The sequence below is a fragment of the Manis javanica genome, chromosome 9 (genome assembly GCF_040802235.1).
Source record: "Manis javanica isolate MJ-LG chromosome 9, MJ_LKY, whole genome shotgun sequence".
In the NCBI taxonomy this organism is placed as follows: domain Eukaryota; kingdom Metazoa; phylum Chordata; class Mammalia; order Pholidota; family Manidae; genus Manis; species Manis javanica.
In genome coordinates this window covers 120,608,729-120,620,952 of record NC_133164.1, presented here as the reverse complement: position 1 = coordinate 120,620,952, position 12,224 = coordinate 120,608,729, and positions in this window count along the sequence as shown.

Here is a 12,224-nt window from a genome sequence, read left to right as displayed (position 1 = left end):
AGGGATGTCTGTCAAGGTTTTGTCAGGGTGCAACATTAACAGGAAAAATATCCTTTAGTCAAGGAACAGTTTTATTAACTGTGGGTAGGATGCTTTGCTGACATTAAGTAGAATGGAGTTGACTGACAGCCCAGAGAAAGATTTCCAAAATGTGCGAAGTGAAGAGTGAAGAGTTTCAGAGACGTATTAAACATATGACCTTATTTATGCAAATGAAACCAACTAACTTCTCTAAATCATACACTTAAACTTACCATTTCTAAGTGTAAATGTTCAGTAAAAAATCTGGAGGGGTAGGCACTGCTCTCAAAAGGTGGAAAAGAGCAGAACAGAGAGGCTCAAGTAGGATGTTCATATCTTCTCTAAAGATTCTTCAAGATTATACAAGAACAGGTGACAAGAACTCTGGTCAGCCAGGTTGACTAACTTGTCACCCTGGTGCTTGATAAACCTCTATGAACAGAACCATTTTATTATAATGATATTTTGCCAAAACATAAATGAGCAAGCATAAATTGTAGATTGTCTACATTACAATCATTTTAGTTCTTAGATACATTTATTTAAAAATTTGTCTTATGGAATGTTGGTTAGAAACAAGATTTTTATAAAGCAGAATGATCTTTCTAAAGTGTACAGTGTGAGAATTTAGTAGTAACGTCAGTGAAAGTAACTCAGACACCACTGCCATCAGCTTGGACGTCCTTCGTTCCCCGCCCCTCACCTCTCCCTCCCCACATTCAAAGCTTAGCAGTCCTGTGAAATGCTTCCTGTTGACTTTCTTTATATTTTGTCTCCCTACATACATTGTTTTCCTTTATTTGTTTGGAACTTAAAATATTTGACTCATACTAAAAGGAACCTTCAATGGCTTTGTTCATTTGCTCAAAGTTGTGCTGAGAGATTGTCATTACATAGAGGCATAAATCATTCATTTTCTCTGATGTATTACAATATTAGGAGCATGTAACATTTATTGTGTTCATCTATTGTTACCACTTTCCTTGTTACCTGCTTCCACTGTTGTCCATTTCTGACAAAGTGGGTGGTTGTGACCACTCTCCTACGTGTCTCCTGGGGACACCCTGAGCGGTGGAGTTGGTGACTTCAAGGATTTACTCTTCCTCACCTTAACTGGGTAATGCCAAATTGCTTTCCAAAAAAAAAAATTTGGTATGATTTAGATTCATAGCAGCAATACGTAAAGAATTCTGATTATCCCACATCCTCTCATGCCCTTGATAGTTCAGAGATTACTGCCTGTCTAGTGAGTGTGAAATACCGTCGCATGTGGCTTTTAATTTTCATCTTCCTGCTTATTAATGAGATGATAGACCTTTTCATATGTGTATTGACCATTCTTGATTCCTTTCCTGTAAAATTCAAGTCTTTTGCTCATTTTCCCATTGGATTGTGTGATTTGTTTTATGATAGACTCACTGACATTATTTATACATTAGGAAGACTCAATTTTTTGTTAGCTATGTAGGATGGAAGTATCTCCTATTAGTGTGCAATTTTATTTCACTTGATTTATGGCCTATTTTAATAAGCACAATTTCTTAACAGGGATAATATCAAATTTATCATTTTTTTCTTTTGTGGCTTGTATTTGTTGAAATTTGTTTTAGAAATGTTTTCATGTCCAAACTGATAGGTATTCTCTCACATTGTCTTTTAAATATTTTATAGTTTTTGATACTTAATAACTAGATCTTCAATAAACCTGGAAATGAGTTTTGTCTGCAGTTTAAGATAGAGGTTCAATATGGGCAGTCTATTCATATAGACCATTTTATTCAAAATCTGTTTTCCCACATTGTTATGCAATGTCATATCTGCTAAGTGGCATTTTCAATATGAGTTATTATTTATGAGTTCATTTTTCCTTCTATTATTGAATTTATTCTATCTTACATCTTTTATAAAGCAGAATGATCTTTCTAATGACTACTACTGTGTCTTAATTACTAGAAGTTTTTGTAAATAATCATGAATAAAGAATATGTAAATTTTGAGTTTTATATAGCTGTATTAGTTTCCCAATGCCGTAACAAAGTACGAAATTTTGACATTCTTACTTCACTCTTATACTTCTGAAAGACAGTGGTTGTGTATAGGATTCTTATGCATGGGTACTTTTTTTAAGCTCCACATTATATTAATTATTGAGATTGAATTCCATGTTTTGTTGTATTAACAATTGTCTTTATCTGCATACTTCCATGTATGCATATAAACAGAGGGAAATTAATATCTTTATCAATTCTAAAGTGATTGGATTGCAGGAACTAAATTTTAAAAGGCAATGATAGGTGGATTCATTACAGAAATGCAATTGTCTACAAATCTAATGCATCTGTCCTATTTCAAAGCTCACTGAGGTGAATTTAAATCCCATGGATGTATGTGTATCATTCAACATACTTCCATTTTAATGAAAGTTTTCTTCTGTGCATGTTTCAGAGTATCTGTGAGATCCTACCTTTTAAAAAGAAAGAGACAATTATTGCATGAGCATGATTCATTACAAGCCTCTCTGTTATCTTACTCTTTGACTAAAGTGTACTTAACTATTTTTCATTATCCTTCAATTCCCTTCACCATGATGTATGAAGTCAATCTGAAAAGCAAAATCATACAGTAATAAAATTCAGAGAAAAGAGTGACTGATTCGATTTTCAGGTGAACCTTGAGTAGCTAAGTGAACTGACTTATTTTCATCTTTTATTCCCCAGGTAACATCTAACACATCAGTACTAATGCTCCAGCCACACAGATCCCATATCGCTTATCTAACTAGCACCATTGAGACGCTGCTTTTTAGATTGCATTTCAGTAGAAATCTGCATAATTAGACAAACAGCAGAAGAAAACAGCAGACTTCTACCTCCTCTTCTAAGCCCTTCCTGTGATCATTCTGCTATAAATCTGTGAATAATTAGTTTCAATTTAGGCATTTTGGATTCACACGTCTCAGAAAAGTTATTTGATAATAGAAAATCAAAATTCACATTCACTGTTCTTTTTACAAAGCAATTGGTGATGGATGAGTAGGTAAGAAATAATAGCAGAAAGCTAGGAAGTGTCAAACCTTTTTAGTAAGAGTCCACACTCTTTCAAGAAAGCAAAATACTTTTAGAACTTTTTTTTATATAAGCATTTAATAAGAGAAACCTAGTGGATGATATTGAATTATACAGATAGTGCATCTTGTACTAGAAAATGCTCATTTCAATGGACCCCAAAAAGTACTAGGGCAAAATTCAGTATCTGTATGCATGTTCCACTCTAGTTCAGGATATTTAAATAAAGGGTTAACCATTCAAAATAAAACAAATCCTTCCCAACAAGAGCAATGTAAATCAGCTTAGAAATATCAATGAATGGTATTTTATAGATAGATGTTAGAAGAAGTTACTTAGACTATTGACAGAAATATTTAAGATACCCATTTATGGGAATTGCTATTGATATAATAGTTCATAGTATTATGATATGATCACAGTTGATGAATAAGCTATAGAATGAACATCAAAATAAAAGGCTTGACATATAAAAAATGCTAATTTCTAAATTTCAAATTTCTAAAATCCTTTTTCTCTTCCTTAAAAAAATTATACAAAATTTAAATATGTCAGTAAGAAACATGAAGAACCTTCTTGGAGGCAAATTTTTTTTTCTCCATTTGGAATCACAGAATCAACTATTAAGGTTGAACTGATCTGTGAATGGCTTGACTGCTTAAATATTTAACCTGAGTTACTTAATTAAACTTATCAATCACAGTTTGGCAGGACACAGATACAACCTTGGTTTAAAATATTATTAGCAAAGAGGTGAGTTTCTGCTTTATGGTTATTAGTAGTTATGTATCATTTGGTCCTGGACAATTGCTATAATCCATTATCAACTCTTCCTTAAAAGTAATTTTATGATTTTCTATCCTGGGAATCAGAATACATCAATGTCTCCCCCTCACTAATTAGTCCTAAAAATACAACTGCTAAATGTTTGAGCTAAAATCCTATGGGCACATGATAAGATTTGGAGCTGAAATACATATATATGAAAAAAATGGGCCAGTTCCAAATTATCTTTGTTGTTTGCCTCAAAAATAGTACATATTTTATTGTTCTTTAAATCCAATACAGTAAACATACATGTACAGTATTTAAAGTACAAATATATAGACATTTTGTTATTCCACAGAGGACTAGTATTCAAAATTAAAATCTTCAAATTTCTTTTGCCTAGAACATATCATTGGATTTAGAAGGATTCCAACTGAAGGTTTATCTGATTAGAAGTATTCTTGCTCCGGGATAATTTTATCAGTTGCCCTAACTCTCCTTTAATCTAGGTTTCTCCATGGCCCATAACTAATTCTTTAATTTCTTCCTGAAGCCATTACAACCTACTTGCCTGTCCTCCTCACGGGATGCTTCCTTTCTTTGCCAATAATGAGAAACACTTAAAATTATTTGCACATCCTTTTTAGGTTTTGCCAAAAAGCCTAGCCTGTTTCAGTCTTCAATGCCATCATCACCCTCCATGGACAAATGTTTAATGACCTCCAGGGCAGACCAACTCATGACCACCACTAGAAATTATCTTCTCCCTCTCTTTTCTCTCTCTCCCGCTATTTTGGTTTATATGTTTATTTGTTTAGATGATACTGTTCAATTCCTGTGAAGTACACATTATGTGCTGTGGACCATTCTAGCAGAGATGAGATCAGAACTTACTAACAATGATTAAAGAATTTTCTTCAGTCAATTGATGCACCAAAACATGGATTTTTCCAAGAAGTGAGTGTAGTGCAACATTTTACGTTACCTATGTACTTGAATAAGTAAAAACTAAAATGGCATGGCTAAAGGTAACAGGCAGAGCACGCACTTGATCTGAATCCTTTTTCTGGTTACAAAGCCCACGTTGCTGTGTGTGTGTGTGTGTGTGTGTGTGTGTGTGTGTGTGTGTGTGTATGTGTGTGTGTAGAGACAGAGAGAGAACATTACAGAGACATAAAGTGACATGCATATAATAAGAAGCTAGCAGCAGTCTACAGATTTTGGGGGTGTCCTGGAGCTCGGAAGGGGGATGAGGTCAGGCTGACAAGAAAGCCACACCACGAGACCCCAAGCAGAGCCGTCCTTTCCAGCCAAGCTAAGTGTCATCAAGCACAAAGTGTGGGCATTTGAGGTGCCATTGGGATCCTCACACTGGGAGTGTGGGGGTCCACTCAGGTACCACGGGCTAGTCTCCCCTCCTGTGGGCTCCCCGTCTTCTTCCCAGCAGCTCCTCCTGGGAGCCGCCTGCCGGGGGAGGGCTGTGACGGTGGTCACTGGGCCGGCTCATTCTGTGCATCCGCTGGTCCAAGGGGCAGCAGCCAAAGTGAGTTTGTGGCCTCTTGGTTCCCACACTGTGGCTGAGAGGGGAGAGAGGCAGAGCCTCCTCCCTCCAGGAGCTGACCGCCATGCTTTCAGAACCAGCTGTGCAAAGCCTCTTAGTAGGCAACTGCAGGAGTCCCAGGTGCTTTTATAAAGTAGGTGTCAATACAGAATTGGTAAAATAATTGTAACTTGTGAATACCATAAAATAGCTTAAAATACCATTTAATATGTGTAGCTTCTGAGGCTTGTATATATGCATGTCACTCAAATTAACAAAGGCAAAAGAACATATTACATTTTAGCTCTTAAGAAATTTGGGGAAAAAGTAGCTGACATTTCAATTACTTGCTTTTTTCAAAATCTGTGTTCGGGTGCTTGATTTGCTGTGTGCCAGGGCTCCCTTGCCAGCTGCGCTCACAGGGGGTCTCAGTTATTTTCACTTAGTTAGGTCTCACTTATAGGTAAGATTATTTAGAATTTATGTATAGAAGATATAGAGCAACAGCTGTAAAGATGGCACTTTCTTGTTATTGCAAGAAACATCTTACAATTTTGTTTCATCAATGCATATATTAATGCTAAATATATATATATATATATATATATATATATACACACACACACACACACACTCACCCTATGCATATATTCCGATCAGTTCATTTATGTCTTCAACAGACAGTATCGTCTACTACTTTGGTGGTGGAGATACAATGCATTGAAGAAGTCACAAATGCTCATAGGTGCTCTACAAACAGCAGCGTTCCCATTTGGACCTGCTCACTGTGCTGGGTAATTTTGTATGTTAGCTTGGCTAAGCCACAGGACCCAGACATTTGGTCAAATGCCAGCAGACATGCTGCGAGTTTTTGGATGAGATCAGCATTCGATCTAGACTTTGAGTGAGGCATATTCTCCTCCATAGTGTGGGTGGGTCTCGTCCAATCAGTGGAAGGTCTTAGGAGAAAAAGCCTGAGAACGCCATCAGTGAGATGGGGGAATGGGGAGCTCCTAACTCCCCTCTCCCCACAGATGCACGAACACGTACAACCACCCACAGGCCAGTTCTATCTGGGGGGAATCCAGGAACTACTTGAGAGACATGAGGCAGCAGAAAATACCCACACTGAAATGTGCAGGAAAGGCTGAAACACACTCACGTGGTACTGAAAGAAGGTCCCCTGTGTAAGATTCAGAAATGGTATGTACGTTTGAAGGATATAAAAGAATATCAGACACCGAAAGGAAAAACGACACCCCTGCTCTTCTTTTTCTATTACAGGCACTTCTTTGTCTGTTTGTATGTATATATTTTGTGTGTCTGTACATATGTGATTTTTGCCTGTATAACATTGAATTAAAAAAAAAAACAACCAAGAAATACCTAAATAAAATTTTTAAAAACATCACCCATGTACTTGATGAATCATTTGCATCTTAAGAGTCAAGTTATTTTTAAGAATCTACCAGCAAAATTTTTGTTGATATAGGTAAGATTATTTAGAATTTATGTATAGAAGATATATGATGGCAAATAAGCAGATAAAAAGGTGTTTAAAATCACTAGTCATTAGTAGTGCAAATCAAGAATACAGTGAACCATCATTGCACACCTATTAGATCATCTAAAACAAAAAACAGTGATGATACAAAATGCTGGCTAGGATGTAAGGAAACTGGATCTCTCATACATTACTGGTGGGAATGCAAAAGGGTGCAGCCCTCCGGAAAACAGTTTAGAAGACTTTTTTTAAAAAGTTAACATGTACTTATGATACAACCCATTACATCCCTAGGTATTTATCCTGAAGAAATTAAAACCTAAGTTTGCACAAAAACCTGTACATGAATGCTTATCAGCAGCTTTATCTGCAATAAGCAAAACCATGAAAAAACAAGATGTCCCCTAATAGGTAAATTGTTACAACACCAAATGTGGTGCATCCATACCATGAAATACTACTCAGAGTAAGAATAAACTGTTAAGACACACAAAACTTGGATGGAGCTCTAGCGCATTATGCTCAATGAGAAATGTCAATCTCAAAAGATCACATACTGCCTGCTTCCATTTATAGAACATTCTTAAAATGACAGAATGTAGACATGGAAATAGATTTGCCGTTGCCCCATATTAGGTATGGTGGGGGGAGGGGAGAGGCAGTGGGTGTGGCATAAAGGGGGGTCCAGGGGACATCTTTGTGGTGACGGGTTGTTTCCAAATCCTGACTGTGTGCTGGGGCACAGACGCAGGTGAAGCAGCTGCAGCTACACTCACACACTGTAGCCATGTGAAGTTCCTGGTTTTGATGCCGTATTATAACTATGTAAGAGGTGGCCACTTGGGGAAACTTTGCACGTGGGCTGTACTGTATCTGCAACTTTCTGTAAATCTGTAATCATTTCAAAGTTGTTAAAGAACTGATGCCGTAATTTAAGATGGCAAATCTGTCATTTCAGATAAAAGACTGAGGGAGCTCAAATAAATGACCTAGTCCATGTCACCACTGAAAAAGCACAGAGTTTTATTTCACATATTCCTACTATTATTTTAAGTTATTTTAACATGAAAATAACTTGTTTCATTTACATGGTATTTAAAGTGCTGTGTATCTCTTCTGTGCCTGTAGAACCAGGCTTCCGCTACATAACGGCATTTATTCACCATGTAACAACTAAAAATCCTTTCAAGTTTGTTTACATGGAAATCATTGCATCTCCAAAATAAAATTATTTTATCTAAATTAAATTCCTGAACAAAATGTTTTGTTACATAAATAGTATTTGGTTAAGGAAAATAAAACAAATATTTATTTTCTAAATTTTGTATCACAAAAGTGAAAAAAAGCTTGAGAAAATTAGAATAACATTTATGATTGGCACTGCCCATATGTTTATAGATATTGCCTTCAAAATATTAATGAAAAATATTAATCTCAGTTATAAGTAGAGAAATACATGGTATTTTCTTTTTGCTTGGGTATGTTTCTTTTTAAAATCACCAATTTCTTAAAGGAAAATAAATGCCTGTTGAATGGCTTATATCTAAAGCAAAGTGGATTTAAAGGAAATATTTTTATCAGAAGAGAATGTTAAAATATTATGTTGTCACAGAGAATCTATTGTGAGCCTTTCCAAAATAACTCTAGAATTAAGCATTCTGTCTTGCACATATTTATTGCTTGAAGCGTTTGAGCCTTATTCAAATTTACTACTATGTTGGTCATTGTTCAGTTAGGAAAAAGTTGACACATTCAAAAAGGTTTAAATGAAAATAATTTTTGAAGAGACTATTTACAGAGGTGGGGGCTGAGTTCCAAAAATCATCACGGAGTAATGAAGTATTAATACTCTAGTAAAAACAGGAAGCCCACGGCAGCCCCCACCCCACCCCGCTGGGAGCTGGCTCCTGCTGTGTTCACTGGGAACTTCAGCCAGGGAGGGTCGGCTGAAGGGCAGAGTGTGGACCACTGAACATCCATCATCTGTGGAAACTGAAAAAACTGACCAATGTTGTCAAGGTCAATTATTTGAGAACTCAGGAAATTAACTAAAGGCTTACAGCAACTGAGGGAGCATTTATTTAGGAAAAATGGCAGTGTATCATACGAAAAGTGAGCGTTGTGGTATCTTCACATGTCCTAGCCCCACACCTTTACTCCCAGGTAGTAGCTTTGAAAAGTAACAGCCTTTCTGGTGAGTTCCGGAGACAGTGGGAGCTGGAGTCGTTTGGAAGCTCGATTCCCAAAGAATTGTCATTATTTGACCCATAAGTATGTTCCTCCACGGGAGGCGGTGTTGAATGGGACAGGATGCTTGTTGATGACATAGTCATGTATGGCACATGTATGGAGCAGTAAATAAGTTTAACTTTTGTTCTGGGGAAGAACAGGGATAAAATAGAAAGAAAGGGATTTTATAATTCTGTTGCACAAATCATAAAGTAGAAGTTTACATTTTTATTCACAAACCAGAAAAATGATGATGAGAAACAGAAAGTTCGTTTTGCACTGCTTACTCTTTTAAGTCTTTGTCAACACCCTTCACATGTATTTCCTTGTGTCTCTCTATGTATAAGTAACTTTTCAAAACAGTGACCTCAGGTTTGGTAGCTACTTTGATTAGGGATGTAGCTCATGGATATTTCTCAAGGAGAACCATGCATTCTCATAGGTTTATTGTCTCCATTAAAGACATGATCTAAAACATAGTTGGAGAATTGAATCTAACTGCTGTTGAACCCTGCATGTGGGTGTTTGTGACCAAGTGTCAGTCGGCAAAGAAATCAGTGATTAGCTATAGGAAGGACTATGAAATAGGATTTGGGGATTGGCATAAGTGAATTGGTGGATGAGGTTTTTGTTTTTTTTAATGTACTTCTTCAGATAGTTATGGTGGAGAGTTTAGGAAAGTTTCTCCTTGTACTTTTGAAATATTTCAAAGGACCTCAGAGGACTGAGCAACCATTGCACTTAATGGTTGATTGTTGCATAATAGTAGGTTAAATAGAACAGAAAAAAAAGGCTTTTATGAAAAACCTTTCTTGACAGCTGTCTATCTCATAGTGTTCAGAAAAAATCGCTGCTGCATAAACAGGACAATGAAGTCGGAAACAGAACCCTCCTCCGTCTCACACTGAAGATTCCCCTAAAAAGGGGACACACCTCAAGCAGTCTTTCCCACTGTCATTACACTTATATTCTGCAGACAGAGAGCAACTCACATTTGTGAACATATCCTCACTATCAGGGAAACGTAAGAGGATCTTAATTGCAGAGCAACACGGAAGTGAGCTGCAGGCTTGAAGATAAGTGTGTTTGGAAAAGAAATACTAATAACATGCTCATTTTAAAGAAAACATTGCAGGCAAAGGGTGGGTGGCAAACATGAGGCCTGGCAGTACTGAATTCTGTCTCAAGATAATTTTCTTTCTTTTTCTGTACAAAGACATAGAATAGAATAAAGTATTTTTCTAAAAAACCTCATCTATACTGTTAGATTATCATCAGCATAATCATTGCTTTCTCCTATACTTTAATGCATTTACAATAGAATTATATTGTTCCCAGAGCTTTTTAGCTACAGTTGGTATTGCATTCCCCTGAGCCTTTTTACATTTTATAGATATGATGACTTATTAAACAGACTACATTTTGTTTTGGCATTTTTCAGGATTTAATCAACCCTGACAAATGACTCTATGAGGAGCTGATGTTTATTTTACATTTTTTTGTTATTCAGTCAACTCCCTAAGGTTAATCTCAGTCTCTGGATTGGGCCATTCATAGGACTGTAAACACAAAGAGGTCCCTTTCACACACACACACACACACACACACACACACACACACACACACACACACACACCACACCCCAAACTCAAGGTTACAATGGGCTCAAGTCCTTTTTGTATCTCAAAAACAACGTCCCAAATCCTAACATATATTTTGGCACTGAAAAATAAATTGCAACATTACAATAAAAATTCCTCCACAATCTCAAAAAGAAATTGCATTAATATGTTTTGTTCAGATAAATTCTGCATTGAAACTCAATAAAACTTTTTGTGCAAATCAAATACACACATTCTGAGGTTTAGGGTAAAGGAAGTGCCAGAAATAAGCTGTGTCACAGTGCGTCATCGCTCTAGGCTGCCATCTGACAGAAAAATAATACGAGCATAGTAGACCCTGCGTATGCACATGCATCATCTATATGAATATGTGTATTTCTCTATGTAATCATTGGTATCTATTAAGACGGACATGAGTCCATGCTGATGTCTCCGCCTCCGGTTCACCACCCCTGCACCATTCTAACAACCTTCACTCACTTACCTATAACAGTGGGAAACCCGGCTCCCACCACAGCTGGCATTTGTGTAAGTGTTCAGTTTCATTATGCATGTCCAGTTGTCTCAAAATGATTAACCCATAACCCCATGGAGAATGACGTACCAACCAGGGGTCATTCTTTCTATGCTGAGGATTCTGACTCCACCCATTTTCAAGGTGGTCAGCGCTGTGTTCCCCACCCTCTCAGGAGGTCGTCCTTTTTGGCCAATACACTTCTCAAGATGCAGATTTTTCTCGTCTCATATTGTCTCATCCTATCATTTCCTGCATAGTCCTTTCTCCTTAATTTCTCCCTTTTAGATTGCAGGAAATACTTATTAAATGATGGGATTAAGTAGCAAATCTCCCCCTTTCTTACAAGGAAATTCATGTAATTTTTCAGACCTTCGATCTAGCTCATTTTCTTCTTTTAGTTACCAAAGTAAAAACAAAATATTTCAAATGAAAATAACACTAATTAGAGCAGTGACTTTCTTCCTAGTATGTTATTTCTCCCTTGGGGTTTTGGCTTCATCTCACAAGATGTTTTCTAGAAGCACAAATACAGTTTTTAAGTGAAATTGCACATACATGTCAGCCTTGGGGTCTCAGGTGTCATGTTGCAATAGAAAGAGGAAAAAATGTGTTTTAAAGAAAGAAGAAGGTTAATATTACAAAGAACTCTTTAAAGATTAAACGTCTCTTGGTTCACTATTTGAAGTCAAACGAAATAACATGTAGACCTCCCTCTTGGGAGTCACTGCTCCGCAAGTACTTTGCCATGTAAGATGGCAAAAACTGAAACAAATCTAATTAGAAAACAATGTGCAGCATAAAGTGATTTGGCCCTTCAGACACCCATCTCCCTCCCTCCCATCTGACGGTCCCTAAGTACAGATATCGCAGGGATTGGCATACTTAAGGACTTCAGAAAATCTTGAAAATTGTAGGGTTGTTTCCATCATGGGCTGAGACAGTTGTGTCACTCCACTAA